Source organism: Chiloscyllium plagiosum, chromosome 19, assembly GCF_004010195.1.
Source record: "Chiloscyllium plagiosum isolate BGI_BamShark_2017 chromosome 19, ASM401019v2, whole genome shotgun sequence".
Taxonomy (NCBI): domain Eukaryota; kingdom Metazoa; phylum Chordata; class Chondrichthyes; order Orectolobiformes; family Hemiscylliidae; genus Chiloscyllium; species Chiloscyllium plagiosum.
Genome location: NC_057728.1, coordinates 40,223,448 through 40,237,768, shown reverse-complemented (window position 1 = coordinate 40,237,768; position 14,321 = coordinate 40,223,448).

Sequence of the window (14,321 nt, the reverse complement as noted above, 5' to 3'; positions counted from 1 at the left end):
ACATTTGTATCGTCGATAATCACAGGTGAGGTGCTGGAAGACTGGAGGTTGGCTAACGTGGTGCCTCTGTTTAAGAAAGGTGGTAAGGTCAAGCCAGGGAACAATAGATCAGTGAGACTGACATCAGTGTTAGGCAAGTTGTTGGAGGGAACCCTGAGGGACAGGATATACAGAATGTATTTGGAAAGGGAAGGACTGATTAGGAATAGTCAACATTGCTTTGTATGTGGGAAATCATGTCTCACAAATTTAATTGAATTTTTTGAAGAAGAGGATTGAGGGGGGTAGAGTGGTAGATGTGATCTATATCGACTTCAGTAAGGCATTCGACAAGGTTCCCCATGGGAGACTGGTTAGCAAGGTTAGATCTCACAGAATACAGGGAGAACTAGCCATTTGGATACACAACTGGCTCAAAGGTAGAAGACAGAGGGTGGCAGTGAAGGGTTGTTTTTCAGACTGGAGACCTGTGACCAGTGAAGTGCCACAAGGATCGATGCTGGGTCCACTAGTTTTTGTCATTTATATAAATGATTTGGATATGAGCATAAGAGGTAAAAGTTTGCAGACGACACCAAATCGGAGGTGTAATGGACAGCGAAGAAGGTTACCTCTGATTACAACAGGATCATGATCAGATGAGCCAATGGGCTGAGGAGTGGCAGAAAGAGTTTAATTTAGAAAAATGTGAGGTGCTGCATTTTGAGAAAGCAAATCTTAGCAGGACTTAAACACTTAATGGTAAGGTCCTGGCGAGTGTTGTTGAACAAAGAGACCTTGGAGTGCAGGTTCATAGTGTCATGGAGAAAATGTAGAGAATCACCAGGAGACGCAGAGAGTTCTTCAAGGAGGAGGTCTTTTATTTGCAAACAAAAAACCATGACACTCAGAAAGCGAATTCTTGATTGCCCCCGAACCTCAGGGTCCGTGGCTCTTTATACCTTTTTGTCATCATGCTTAGGTTGGCTTATCAACATGCCCAACTGTGGTAATCAGACTTACCTCACTCCAGATATACAATAAACCAATAATGTTAGTTCCTATTATCTCTCCACTTCTGCCACTATGGGTTTTTGTTATGTTCCACTTAATATTATTCTAATGTCATAGTTAAAAAATTTTACTACCACTTCTGCCACAATGGCCTTCCAATCTAGGCCGACCTGTCATGATTAGATATTTTACTAACCCATCTATCACAATGGTGTCCCAGGCTGACCCTGCTAACTACTGATTAGATATTTATTTTCATTCCTGCCACAAGGGTTTCAAGCATTCTGACTCTACTAACTATTACTTAAATATTTAGTGTCATGTCCTAAATATTTATTGTCGTGACCTGTCCCAACGTGCCATGATGATATTTAGCAGGTGAGGCTGACTTTACTAATTGTTGTTATCCTATCCTGGCACAGTGACCTTTCAGCCCCAACCTGACTCTGCTAGTTGGTGTAGCAGCATTCCACTATTCTAATCTCATCCTGCCACAGTGACCCATCCTGCCACAATCAACTTTTGACTAGTGTAGCATTCCACAGACCTCTAGTAACAGATTGCCAGTGTTCTTCATGCTTTAACCCTTCCCATGCTCTCATGCTCTTTATTTTCCATAATAGCTTCTTGAAAGTAGAGTCGCAAGTAGATAGGATAGTGAAGAAGGCGTTTGTTATGCTTCCCTTTTTGTCAGAGTATTGACTACAGAGTTGGGAAGTCTGGTTGCAGCTGTACAGGACTTTAGTTAAGCTACTTCTGGAATATTACGTGCAATTCTGGTCTCCTTCCTATTGGAAAGATATTGTGAAACTTGAAAGGGTTCAGAAAAGGTTTACAAGGATGATTTGAGCTATATAGAGAGGTTGAAAAGGCTGGAGCTGTTTTCCCTGGAGCGTTGGAGGCTAAGGGGTGACCTTATAGAGGTTTATAAAATCACGAGGGGCATGGATAGGATAAAAAGACAATGTCTCTTCCCTGGAGTGGGCGAATCCAGAACTAGAGGGCATAGGTTGAGGGTGAGAGGGGAAAGATATAAAAGAGACATAAGGGGCAACTTTTTCACGCAGAGGGTGGTACGTGTGTAGAATGGGCTGCCAGAAGAAGTGGTGAAGGCTGGTACCATTGCAGCATTTAAAAGGCATTTGGATGGGTATGTAAATAGGAAGGGTTTGGAGGGAAATGGGCCAGGTGCTGGCAGGTGAGACTAAATTGGGTTGGGATATCTGGTCAACATGGATGAGTTGGACCAAAGGGTCTGTTTCCATGCTGTACATCTCTTTGACTCTATGACTCTTTGCCTTTTACATTGTCTTGTTGTAGATAACAAAAAGCAATGGGCCCAGCATCTATTCCTGAGGCACTCCACTAGGAGAAAGTAAGGACTGCAGATGCTGGAGATCAGAATTGAAAAGTGTGGTGCTGAAAAGGCACAGCAGGTCAATCAGCAACCAAGGAGCAGGAGAATCGATGTTTTGGGCATAAGCCCTTCATCAGGATGAAAGATTGATGAAGGGCTTATGCCCAAAATATCAACTCTCTTGCTGTTCAGATTCTTTTCCAGCACCACACTTTTCGCTAGTCACGGGCCTCCAGTCTGTCAAACATTTTTCCACTATTACCCTCTGCTTCCTACCATCAAGCAAATTGTGTATACAATTTGCCAGCTACCCCTAGATTTCACGAAATCTAACCTTCCAGAGCAGCCCACCATGTGGAACTTTATCAAAGGCCTCACAGAGATCCATATAGACTATGCCTACTGCCTTGTCCAGGTCAACCTTACTGGTCATTTCATGAAAGAACTCCAACAAATTAATGAGGCATGATCTCCCATGCACAAAGCCGTGCTGACTCCTCCTAATCAAACCCTGTCTTTCTAAATGCATGTATATCATCTCTCAGAATTTTCTCAAGTAACTTACCTACCACAAATGTTAAGCTTACTGGTCTATAGTTCCCAAATTTCTCTTTGCAGCCCTTCTTGTATAAGAACACAACACTTGCTACCCTCCAGTCTTCCAGGATCTCGCTTGTGGCTAATAGTGATGCAAAAATATCAGCCAGGCCTCCAGTAATTTCTTCTCTAACATCTAGCAGTGTTCTTGGATATATCTGGTCAGGACTAGGAGATTTACCCACCTTCATACATTCTAATATGTCCAATATCTGTGATATAGATTGTCCCCAGGATATCCTCCTCACTGAGGACGAATGATCAGTCCTCAGCAAAGGCATCATCTTCATCCCCCTCCGTCCACGCATCAACAAATTCAATACGCTTTGTGACGTTGAGCACTTCTTCCCCCGCCTCCACCTCCGAGCTTACTTTTTCAATCAAGACTCCCACCCACTTTCTGAGGACCCTTTCACCTGCCTCCAATACACATATACACAACCTCATCACCTCTGAGGATCTTCCACCCATAGCTTCCAAACTCATAGTTCAGGAACCCCACACCACTGGTTCTACCTCCTACCCAAGATCCACAAGCCTAACTACCCCAGCTGAGCTATCATCTCAGCCTGCTCCTGCCCCACCAAATTCATCTCCACCTACCTCGATACTGTCCCATTCCCCGGTACAGGAACTCCCCGCATACATTCGGGATACCACCTACGCCCTCCATTTTCTCCAAGCTTTCCATTTCCCCGGCTTCCAACGCCTCATCTTCACCTTGGACATCCAGTCCTTAAACAACTCCATCCACCATAGTCAGGGCCTCCAAGCCCTCAGTTTCTTCCTCTCCTGACATTCCCACCAGTACCCTTCTACTGACACTCTCATTTGTTTGGCTGAACTGGTCCTCACCCTCAACAATTTTTCCTTCGAATCCTCCCACTTCCTCCAGGCAAAAGGGGTAGCCATGGGCACCTGCATGGGCCCCAGCTATGCCAGTCTCTTTGTCGGCTACGTGGAACTGTCTATCTTCCACAGTTACACTGGCACCACTCCCCACCTTTTCATCCTTTACATTAATGACTGCTTCAGCGCCACCTTGTGCTCCCATGAGGAGGTTGAACAGTTAATCAACTTCACCAACACATTCCACCCTAACCTCAAATTCACCTGGACCATCTCTGACACCTCTCTCCCCTTCCTGGACCTCTCCATCTCCATTCACGAGGACTGACTCAACACTAACATTTTCTACAAACCCACCGACTCCCAAAGCTACCAGGATTACACTTCCTCCTATCTTGTCTCCTGCAAAAATGCTATCCCTTATTCCCAATTCCTCCGCCTCTGTTGCATCTGTTCCTAGGAAGTCCAGTTCCACCACAGAACACACCAGATGGCCTCCTTCTTTTCAGACTGCAATTCTCCCTCCCACTTGGTTAATGATGCTCTCCAGTGCATCTCATCTATGTCCTGCATCTCTGCCATTGAACTCCAACCACAACAAGGACAGAACACCCTTGGTCCTCACCTTCCACCCTACCAACCTCTGTATACGTCACATCATCCTCTGCCATTTCCGAACCTACAAATGGACCCCACCACCAGAGATATATTCCCCTCCCCACCCCTATCTATTTTCCATAAAGACCGTTCCCTCTGCGACTACTTCATCAGGTCCACGCCCCCAAATAACCCACCCTCCCCTCCCGGCACCTTCCCCTGCCACGACAGGAATTGCAAAACCTGCAGCCACACCTCCCCTCTCACCTCCTTCCAAGGCCCCAAAGGAACCTTCCACATCCATCAAAGTTTCACCTGCACTTCCACACATGTCACTTACTGTATCCGTTGCTCCCGATGCGGTCTCCTCTACATTGGGAAGATAGGATGCTTACTTGCAGAGCACGTCAAAGAACATCTCCGGGACACCCGTACCAATCAACAACACCAACCCGTGGCCTAACACTTCAACCCCCTCTCCCACTCAGCTGAGGACGTGCAAGTCCTGGGTCTCCTCTATCACCAATCCCGAAACACCCAACACTTGGAGGAAGAACGCCTCATCTTCTGCCTTGTGACCCTCCAACCCCTTGACATCAATGTGGATTTCACCAGTTTCCTCATTTCCTCTCTCCCAACTTTTCCCCAGTTCCAACCTTCCAGGTCAGCACCACCCTCATGACCTGTCCCACTTGTCCATCTTCCTTCCCACCGATCTGCTCCATTCTCCTCTCTGACCTATCACCTTTACTGCCTCCTCCATCTACCTATTGTACTCCCAGCTACCTTCCCCCCAGACCCATCCCCTCCCATTTATCACTCCACCCCCGAGGCTCCCAACCTCATTCCTGATGAAGGGCTTTTGCCCAAAACGTCGATTGTCCTCCTCCTCAGATGCTGCCAGGGCTGCTGTGCCTTTTCAACACCACACTCTTGTCCCCATGATATGACCACTAACTTCCCTAAGTTCCCAAGTCTTCAAGTCTTTCTCCATGGTAAACACAGAGGAGAAATATTCACTGAAAACATTGCCCATCTCCCGTGGTTCTACATATACATGTTAACCTTTGCTCTTGAGAGTCTATTCTCTCTCTAGTTATTCTTTTTCCTTTAATGAGACCTCCAGCGCATCTCATCTACGTCCCACACCTCCACCCTCAGACCCCACCCTTCCAACCACAACAAGGACAGAACCCCCCTGGCTCTTACCTTCCATCCCACCAACCTCCGTATACATCACATCAACCTCCACCATTTCCGACACCTACAAACAACCCCACCACCAGAGATATACTTCCCTTCCCAACTCTACCTGCTTTCGGTAAAGACCATTCCCTCCGCGACTACTTCGTCATGTCCACACCCCCAAATAACCCACCCTCCCCTTTAATATACTTAAAGAGCCTCTTTGAATTCACCCTAATCTTCTCAACCAAGGCTATCTTGTGCCCCTTTCTTCAGTAAACTCCTGTATCTCTTATATACATCCAGGTATTCCCATGATCCCAGCTGCCTGTACTTGAGCCATGCCTCCTTTTTATAATCCAGACACTGTTGGAAACGAGGGGATTAGATGGCCTAGATACTTAGTGAAAATGTAGGGGTGCTTTTATGAGATTTAGCATTTGATTTCAAGGTTCTTCAATCTGTTTATTTTCAAGTTGACCATTTTTGGTACCTTGTTGTATTTGCTACATCTATCAGTTTGTGGTAGTGTTCAAAAGTTATTTGAGTAGTTCAATTTCAGCCATCCTCCTTTATATTAGCTTTATCTTGGTCTATCTACTGATTAATATTAAAGAATGCACCACTATAGAGTACCTACAGAAGAGGTACATTTCTTAAATAACAAGAAACTTTATTACATGATAGTAATAAGTACAACTACATTTGTTCAGGCATATTTACGAGAACCTTAGGGAATTGGAACAGATACATCTTTTCCCTTCAAAACTCATTTACATACACAGATTGAGCGTGACATTACCAGAATGGATGGAGTCAATGTGACAAATATTAACCCTTTCAGAATCATTACACAATCTTCAGAATCATTACACAATCTAGTTTCCTGACTCTATCTCATTGACAGGTGGAATTTAAAGCTGAACCATTGAAGGTTTGACTAACGAAAAAGAAAGAAAGTAAGTGATGGCAGTTGTCTGAAAAAAGGTTATACATAATCTCTGTCTCTCTCATTCCAAGATAATTTCCCATTCACAATTTTGAAAAGTTGATCAATAATCACATGCAAATCAAATAAATGAGCAGTAGAACAGACCAGTGAGTGTACATCATTAAAAGATACCATATGTTAAAGTTGAGGCTGGCTTGTTCCTTCAATCTTAATACAGAATGATCATTTATTTTTATGAGGTTTCTTTTATTTTTCCAGTTTAGAGCTAAGTAAAATCTTGTGAGATCACTGGAAATGATATCTACGAGGATTAACATCCCGTGAAAGGCAACCTGTTAGTTATTTCGAGAAGGAGATTTCTAAGAGCATAGAGTTGAAAGATGATCTCAGACGTAGGGGCATGTGATGAATCTTTCAGCTGGAAATTTTAGACAAAAAACAACAGGTAATTAGCATTTGATATTTCTGGAATTTATCAGGTCCATTATCTGTGCTTTCTGATGGCAGATGAAAGTGATAAATAATGGCCACTCTTTAGGCTCCAAAGTTTGACAAAGATTACAGATATCACCCAAAATACAGAATATCTCACTAACACTATGAATACTGTAAAGATATTATGGTCTATTTAACATAGACTGACTGCTGACCATAACATCAGTGAACTCAAAATTCTAAATAAAACAACTTAAACTCTGCCACATAGATCATTAGGATGTGGATTAATGGGCATACGTCAGCAATGTCATAAACAGGTCACAAAGACGAGACATTCAGAAAAAAAGAAGCCCCTCCTCACAAGGAAGTGAGTCAATTGCCTTTGGATACTGGCTACTTTCTTGACAATTGTTTATAAAGTGAGCGATTTTATCATCAGGTAACCTTGCTGCTATAATTACATTACATTTTAAAGTAGTCAGGATTTGTTTATTATTTGATGTCGACAACAGGTACAACAGTGCACGTTTCACTCCAACACTACCAGCATCACCAGACAACTGGGCCAGAGCTCTCTTTACTCCCCAGATTTCAGCTGAAGTATACAACGAGAATGAATTACTTAAAGACAGTTGCAAGTTAAACATAAAATTTCTTATCAATAAAAAAATTAAATCACTTCTCCAATATTAAATTTAAATTTCATCTTTTCACTTCTAAATTAATTGGCTAGTGAATGGAAAGCAATGAGACTGAGTGATGTGAAGTTATAACATATTCTATTCAGGATATTACGCCTTAAACCAATGTATCTCCCTCTCCTTTCCCATAGTCTTCACAAAACCCAATCTTTCACTAACTTTTGACCAACTCTCTAATATCTCCTTTGATTCAGTGCCCTCTTTTTTTTTCACTTACAGGCTCATGAAAGACTTTGGAATGTTCTCCCCAATAAATGTTTAAATAAATGCAATAGGTGTTGCCGCAACAAAGATGGACTTGAAATGGTCATTTGAGATGTGAAAATGATCAGGATTGAAAGAGCAGGGAACTAAGTTGCCATAGTCTTACCAGAAAATATGACTGATTAGATTTTAGATTAGATTAGATACTTACAGTGTGGAAACAGGCCCTTCGGCCCAACAAGTCCACACCGACCCGCCGAAGCGCAACCCACCCATACCCCTACATTTACCCCTTTAACCTAACACTACGGGCAATTTAGCATGGCCAATTCACCTGACCCGCACATCTTTGGACTGTGGGAGGAAACCAGAGCACCCGGAGGAAACCCACGCAGACACGGGGAGAATGTGCAAACTCCACACAGTCAGTCGCCTGAGTCGGGAACTGAACCCGGGTCTCAGGCGCTGTGAGGCAGCAGTGCTAACCACTGTGCCACCGTGCCGACTGCTCTCTCATTAGAGAGAGACAACAAGAGGCAATTTAATCTGAGGGCCAACATTCCTCAGGGAAGGGGAGAGGTTGCGAAGCAGCATCCTTCATGATAACCTTTGCCACTGATAAGAATTGAATCCAGGCTATTAGCATCACGCTGCTTCTTAAACCAACCATTCATCCTACTGAGCTTAGCCACTACCTTACAAGAGAAAACTGGAGTGTAAAAGCCATATCTTTTTATTTTTCTGTACTTTTTTTGATGTGGACAGAAGTGGGTTTTTAAAAACTAAAGATTGTTGACAGGATTGCTACACTTTTCAAAAGAAAGTTGCCTGACACACGTTATAAATGTTGTTTACACCGTAGTTTGGCTAAACAAAGGGGAGGGAGAGGGGCTGACTAAAGCTGAATTGGGGAGTGTATGAAGGGAGATTTGGCCAGCCACAAGTAGCTGGTTGATCTCTTAAATGGTAACCAGTTAACAATTTCAAAAGCCTTCAACAACTTCGTTTTTGGTTTCCAGGTAGTGGAACTGTTTGTGAGTGTAAATGTTTGGTCAGAGCATAATTGAACCTCCTAAAAGAGAGAAGCTATCCTCTGTCTATAGTGAGAAACAGTTCAGGCCTGAAGAAAACAAGTTTATTTCCCTCATGAATTGCTGTAAGCTGTAGGTTTTAACTAGTATGCAGGAGACTTGATAAGTATGAACTAGTCATTCTGTGTTTCCTGTGAGTGAGTTAAAGTGCCTGGAAAAGGAAGATTGCAGAGCAACAAGCTAAAACAAGCATTTCAGTGAATCCTAAGAACAGAGCTCATTGACCTACCTTTCCAGTTATCTTCCCTCCATCCATAACACCTATGTTTATGTCTATGACTATAAATATGTTTAGGGGATGTTTATAAAAAGGATTAAAGTTTTTAACTCATAGGATTATATATGAATAGTTTATAATTGTTTATAAGTGTGGTTAGGATCTATTAATTTGTAAATAAATAGTGTTCCTTGTTAAGTACAGAAATATTGTCCTCGCTTTCTGTCAACTTGGGTCTAAAAGACAAGTAACTTTGCATTCTTTAATGAAATCTTTAACTTTTATGGTGACTCTGGAAGTAGCAGGGCTTGACTTCTTGCATGCTACCTCAATGGGGCATGACAGGAGAAACAGAACGTGGCAGGTAATTATAGGCTTACGGCATTCAGATGGTTCCGAGCACAAGAGGTGCTACTGCAACAATGAGTAAGGGGAAATCAAAGAATCAGAATATCACAGCACAGAAGGAGGCTATTTGGATCACTGACTCTGATCATTGACCATTTAAACCATCCAAAAAAGTCCAACTAACCCACCCACTCCCTATCTTAGTGCAATATTTTCTTCTATCCAATAATTACCAATTCTCCTTTGAAAGCTACAATTGAATCAGTATTCATCAGTAATTGTGAATTCTAAATCCTAACTGCTCACTGCGTTTAAAAAGTCCTTGTGCCTCCTCTTGTGTTTATGCCACTATAAACTGGTGCCCTGCAGTTAGCTAAACTTCAGCCATTGAAAACAGTTTCTCTTTACTCACAATCTGATGCTTTTGTGATTTTAATTGTACTGCCTATATTGGTAATATGAATGGTCATAATTTAGAACCCAATAATAAAGAATTGGAGTTGCAAAGTTCACAAATTGTATGACCGAGAGATGCCAATGGAATCCCATCTCTGACAGTAACAATACTTTAGCTCCAATCTAGATCCAAAATAAAAAGGTGTAAAGGCTGCCAAAGGGCAAAGCAGCACCAAGGTTTCTGCAACTTTCATACAGAAAGTGGCTTTGCTATGACTGATCTACTGCTGTACAGCCATTCCACAGGTATCAGGAGAGCACCAGCAGTAATGGAAGATGACAAATCTGATAACTTAGCTGAGCATGCAATATTTGCAGTCAATTGACAATTTTGGCTTGCTGTTAAATATATACAAGGCAGTTAATAATAACTCCAACACTAGAAGCCAGGGTAAGTGAATTAATTTAGGAGTAGTTATCCATGATAAATAGATTGTGTAAGTTCAATTCAGCAATATTCTTTTAATTATTACTAAAGCATAAGGCATAGGAGCAGAAAGTAGGTCATTCAGTCCATTGAATCTGCTCCACCATTCAATAATGGAACCCCATTCTTCCTCTTTCTCACTATAACCCTTGATCCCCTTGACAATCAAGAACCTATCTATTTCCATCTTAAATATACTCAATGACCTGGTCTTCACAGCTTTCTGTGGAAATAACTATAATCTATAAATTTATATGTAGTTATCATCCACCTAACTTTTGAATTGCAAACTTTTTTTAATCCATGGGATATGGACAGCACTGGCAAGGCCAGCACTTCTTGTCCATCACTAACTTCCTTTGAATTGATTAGCTTGTTGACATTACAAAGGACAGTTGAGAGTTGACCACAAATCTGAGTCCAGGGTCACATATAGGCGAGACTACATAATGATGGAGACTTCCTTCTCTAAATATCATCAGTGAACCAGATGGATTTGCGCAACAATAGTTTCAGATAACCATTAATGAGTTTAACATTTAATTCTCGATTCTAAATTGAATTTAAATGTCACCATTTGTTGTGGTGTGATTTCAACTTATGTCTCCACAACATTTCCCTGAGACTTTGCATGCCTAGTCCAATGACGTTACTACTACACCAGTGTTTCCCTCTTGCTAACTTTACTGTAAAGTTTATGATTACTCAATAATGTTTTCAATGTAGCAGTTTGATTTTCACATTGCTATCTGCTGTGCCTTTCAAGTGTCCTTGCTGTACCTATTAGGTACAGACTCAATGGGCTCTATATTAACATTAGCAAGCCTTTTGAAATGCTCATGTATTTTTTAAAAGACATTCAATATTTCCTATGAAGAAACCTTTATTCATGTCCAAGTAAACTATACAATGATATTACCATTATATCACCATCTCCCCACTTTTCAATTAGTAAAAGTAATGTCACTATCTGTTATAATGTTGTATAATTTATTTAAAAATCTTTAATTTTTATATTACTTTAAATAGATACAGCATTGAAAACATGGCTGCCAGAAGTCACTTGGTTGATCCTTCTTGAGTCACATTCCACCAGAAAAAGTAGAAATGCTGATTTAAATGCTGCATTTGGTGTGTTAACTCAACAGCAATCAAAAAAGGAAGAATGTAGAATTCAAGATTTTTAAGAGACTAGAAGAACATCCAATAGGGAAGTTTAGTAAAATTGACTACTTCACAGGGCAATGATTCATAAAACATTAGCTTCACTGTTTTCTCGAGGTTGATAAAGCTGTGAGACACCATTTTAATCTCCAGAAAGTTAGGAAAGACAACACCACCAGAGATGAGAGTTCTTAGATCAAAACACAAATGCTTTCAGAAATCAACCAAAGATCTTCGAAAAGAGTGCAGGCAATCTGTAAATGTTAGTGAGGGACAAGAACGTTTCTCTCTTTCTCAAAGCCTGCTCTATGCATTATGCAACAACTTCCAAAGCTCATTATGCCTAATGAACTTTGACTTCAAGGTTTCAACTCTTTTTACCTTAGAAAGAGCAAACTCCAAGCAAACAGGTCTGTAACAAAAATGAACCGACCTGACTTTTATTTTCAGAAGTATTTCTCATCTGTATCTGGTCTTAATGTTTGTATCTATATTCTAAACTATACCACATTTCTTAGTCACTTGCAGAAATGGTTGTAATATACTAACCTTTGATCTTGTTTAAAACTAAAGCTTTGCTGTTGGTAATTTTTAAAATTCGAACACTGACAAATCTAAAAGGTGTTTAAATTGGTTTTATTTATTCACAGCTCACTGATCAAGCTGTGAACACACCTAATGGCCTTAACCATACACATTAATAAAACTGGCAATTTAAAGGTTTTCAGGCAAGGTGGGGGGAAGCGATGGCTTGGTGGTAATATCGTTGGGTTATTAATCTAGAAAGTTAGCGAATGTTCTGGGGAGTCAAAAAGTGTGGCACTGGAAAAACACAGCAGGTAAGATCAGGCAGCATCCAAGGAGCAGCAGAGTCTTTGTTTAAGGCATAGACCCTTCATTAGGAATGTGGAAGGGAGAGGGTGAGGAAAGGGGACTGAAAGGTAAGTAGGAGGAGGTGTGTGGGGCTGGGTTGGCAGGTAGCTCGAAGGTGATAGATGCAAGGGGCAGGGTGATGGTAATAGGTTGGAGCAGAGGGTGGGGTGGATAGGTGGGAAAGAAGGTGGACAGATGGGACAGTTCCAGAGGGCGGTGTCAAGTTGGAAGGTTGGATCTAGGATGAACTGGGGGAGGGGAGATGAGGAAATTGATGAAATCGATGTTAATGTTCTGGGGACCCGGGTTTGAATCCTGCCACAGCAGATGGTGGAATGTGAATTCAGTAAAAAAAAAACTGGAATTAAGAATCCACTGATGGCCACAAAAACATTGCCGATGTCAGGAAAAATCCATCTGGTTCACTAATGTCCTTCAGTAAAGGAAATCTGCCATCTTCACCTGGTCTGGCCTACATATAACTCCAGACCCACAGCAATGTGGTTGAATCAATTATTCTCTGAAATGACATAACAAGCTAATCAGTTCAAAGGCAACTTGGGATGGGCAACCAACACTGGCCAGCCAGCAATATCCATATCCCACAAGAGAATTTTAAAAAAGAGAGTAAACTAAGTAATACTTTCAGAATGATAAACTACATCTCAGGCTGTTCCTTTATCAAATCTAAAATAGGTGAACTGTAGTTTGTAAGGATCCCATTACCATTCGCTTCTGTTTTTTTAACTGCTTCTTGATTTTTTCTGCTGCAGGATCTTTCGATGGCTTACATTGTCTCTGAAAGTTAATAAACAGTGATTTAAAACAGATGCATTTTTGTTGTTTCTAATGAGCAATACCTTATCATAAAATCATCAACAATATTAGATCATGTTAATCTTAACAATGGATATACTTGCTCACACAGACATTGATGTGGAATACTGTACATACACATTTTCATTTTTGAATGCTAGAGATCTGGTTTCAGAAGTAATAAATGACAAATAATGCTATGATGAAAATTACAGATACAATTTGATAAAGATTATAAGCTTCCTTGGTGATCGTTATCAGAAAGAGCTTTTTAATTATTATCTGATTATGTTATTACACTGATTCATTAAGTGAGCAAAGGCTCAAAATCCTGTTGGTATTATTAGCAGCTGGTGATAAATCTATTTATGTAGTACTTGTTTCTCCTCTAATGTTTATCAATTAAACTAATCTGGGTCACACTTAATTTCTACTTATATGGCTTGGTGTCAGATTTTGTGTAATCACCAGAAAGAGGAGCTTTGAAAACTTGACTATGTAAGTACTTCGGCCAAACTGCACTACTATAGACACATGAGGAACTGGTTGGATGCCTTGTCTCATCATCCACAATGTGATAAATCAGAAGAGAACAGATTCTGATTGCTCCCCTAGCATTTCTATACCTCGCAGTTCTTTGCTTGTCATGAAGTGTTATTAAATATTTCATTACGATGAATGGCTTTTAACTATCAGGTAGTCAATTAGTGATCCTGAGGTTTCTAAATAGAGGAGTTTTTTAAAAAAATTCAGGGAATGTGTCACTGGCAGGATCAGTATTCATTACCCATCCCTAGTTGCCCTTGAGAAACTAATAGTGGCATGTTTTGAACTGCTGCAGTCTGTGCATAACAGGTATACACATTGTGCTGTTAGGAAGGGAATTGTAGGGGTTTTGATCCAGAGACAGTGGAAGAATATTGTTGGCTTGGAAGGGGAACGTTGTAGGTGGTGATGCTCCCTTACCTCTGCTGCCCTTGTCCTTTGAGGTGGCACAGATGTTAAATTAGGAAGGTGCCTTGATTGGTGTATGATATAAAGGGTGACCAAGGATGG